Genomic DNA, 2,875 nt, shown 5'->3' with positions numbered 1-2,875 from the left:
CTCCGCCCCGCCCCGCTCCGCTGCCAGCGCCGGGCGTGCGGCGGCCACAGGGCGCCGGCGGCCTCTCGGGGCGGGCGCCGGGAAGGTTGGTTCCGGCCGGCGCTGGGGCACGGGGGGTGAGGCTGTCCCTCCGCTCCGGTGAGACCCCACCCGGGGCGCTGGGTCCAGCTCCGGAGCCCCCAACGTAAGAAGGTCATGGACCTGTTGGGGCAAGTTCAGAGGAGGCCTCGAAGATGCACAGAGAGCTGGAGCATCTCTGCTATAAAGAGAGGCTGAGAGCTGGGGTCCGTCAGCCTGGGGAGGAGAAGGCTCCGGGGAGACCTTATAATGGCCCTTCAGTACCTGTAGGGGCTACAGGAGAGATGGGGAGGGACTCTTTGTCAGGGAGTGGAGTGACAGGGAGAGGGATATGTTTTAAACTGAAAGAGGAGAGATTAGATATTAGAAGGAAATTCTTTCCTGTGAGGGTGGTGAGACACTGGAACAGGTTGCCCAGAGAAGCTGTGGATGCCCCATCCCTGGAGGTGTCCAAGGCCAGGCTGGATGGGGCTTTGAGCAACCTGGTCTGGTGGGAGGTGTCCCTGCCCATGGCAGGGGGCTTGGAACTCGATGGTCTTCCAGGTCCCTTCCAACTCTAACCATTCTATGAATCTATAATTTAAATGTTATGAATATTTATTTCATAAAATGTACAGGAAGCAAAGCACTGGACAGGCCATTACAAGCACTTACTCAAGCTTGTTTTTAAAAAATAAAATCCCAAGATTCCAGCTTAAGAAGCTGTGGTACAAGGAGCAAGAAAAAAGCTGGTTTATTTCCTTTTCCCTTCCCACCAGCGAGGTGCTGCAGTGTCCCCACGCGTCCTGCACTGTGACACCGCTGACACAGCCCACGGTGTCCCACCTCATGGCACCCAGCACCGCGGCTCCTCCTGCAAGCGCTGCTGAGATTCAACACAGTGATTCTGTTTAAATTTATGCCCCCTTATTCCTTGAACATCTCGGAACAAGAAAACACTCCTTTAGCAGAGGCTTGTTGAGATGACAGTGATGAGCTCTCGGTCTCTTCTATTGCCGAGGAACGCAGTGGAGTTGCCAGGTGAGAGCCTGAATTACAGACTCCTCGCTCTGGGAGAGGGAAGGCAGAGGAGGGGGGAGAATCACAGAACTGTTGTAGCTGGAAGTGACCTTCTAGAGATCATCTAGTCCAACTCCCCTGCCAACGCAGGGTTGCCCAGAGCACATCACTCAGGACAGCATCCAGGCAGGTCTTGGAAGCTCTCCAGAGAAGGAGACTCCACAGCCTCCCTGGGCAGCCTGTTCCAGGGCTCTGTCACCCTCACCGTGAAGTTCTTCCTCATAGCTGATGTGTGTGGCATGATGTGTCTGTGGCATGGAGCAAAGCCCTTGGGACCCTGAGATGGCTGGGCTTGAGATAAACTCCCGAGCACTTCCTCTTAACATGCCTAAATGGTACAGAATTAAGCCAGCTGTGAAAAAAGAATTGTTTTCTGACTTTATTGACCTGCAGGTCTCATGAGAAAGTCCCGTGGGCACAGAGCCTGGGGCAGGAGCACCCTGCAGGCAGCAGGAGCCTTGGAGCAGCATGACCAGCCATGGTTTGACTTTTTCTGCCCTCCATCTCACACCACTCTGTTTTATTAACTGATCTCGCTCGGTGCTACAACCTCCACTGCTTGAAATCTGCTGTACATCTAGTATAATTCACATAGTAGGCAGTTTGTATTATTTAAAAAAAAAAAAAAAAAAAAAGGACAACAAAAAGCTTTCCGCGTCTCTGTACAGTAAAGAGAAGGTCTAGGGTTTTTAAAACATATATTGAATCAGCAGTTCTGCCTCAAGACGGTACAAAAAAAAAAAAAAAAAAAAAAAAGGACTACTGAAAGCTCTTGAAGAAGCTTGTCTCAGTAGGATCACATACATGGCAAACCAGCCTAGTGCACCACTGCCCTACTCCCTTTCGTCCAGCAAAGCTCCCAGGGCAGCGGAGTGAAGAGCCATTAATAACACCTCAGAGCTCAAAGAAGACACAAAAATTAAGCCTTCCTTCAAAGTGTGCTTCTGCGTATTATTGATGCAAATTAATTGATAACTTTTCATGTATTTAACAAAACAAAGGCAACATCTGGAGAAAAAGAGCCAATCCTTACATTGCCATCGCTTTTATATTTGCCATTTAAAAAAATTTAGTTAACAAGCAATTAAATACATGCACAGTGGCAAGTATTTTACTTAACAGGCTCGGCTGGTTTTAAACAAGAGGGAGCTATTCCATTTTTCTATTAAACACAGATCTTAAGAGGAGTTAAATGCAGCGGCCTAGACTCGAACCTCTCCCACAAGACAGGGTCTCAAAAACATAATTAGCAGATTTTTTTTCTAAACCAGTTATCAGGCCACGTTTCAAAAAGTGTGTAGTTGCTCAGTCTTTAAGTTAGGATGTTCTACCCAACTGCTTGCTTGGCCTACCCACGGTGGCAGCCAGCTCCTGTTCTTGGATGGTGTAAGGGGCACCGGGGGGCACGTACTCACGTTGGGTTTGTTGTATTCATCCTCAATATTTGCATGGAAACCACTTTTCACTTGATTCCGCACCATCCCTTCTGCATTCAAACAAATTTTCAAGGGATATTCCCACTTTTGTATATATTTGCACATGTTGTAGTTTAAGATCACTTCAGATGTATGGAATTAAAGACTGGATGTTACTGTAGCTTTTACCATTCAAAACCATTCCTAAGGGAGTTCCTAAAACACCAGCAGTGTAACGTGTGTGAAGCTGACACGGTACCCATGTGTTTTTAATTCCTGGTGTGCTGAGTATGCTGTTTAGTAAGATTTCTGAAACAGTTAAA

Source organism: Calidris pugnax, unplaced genomic scaffold (genome assembly GCF_001431845.1).
Source record: "Calidris pugnax isolate Ruff unplaced genomic scaffold, ASM143184v1 scaffold219, whole genome shotgun sequence".
Classification (NCBI taxonomy): domain Eukaryota; kingdom Metazoa; phylum Chordata; class Aves; order Charadriiformes; family Scolopacidae; genus Calidris; species Calidris pugnax.
The sequence above is the reverse complement of the archived record's forward strand: the minus strand, read 5'-3'. Positions refer to the sequence as shown.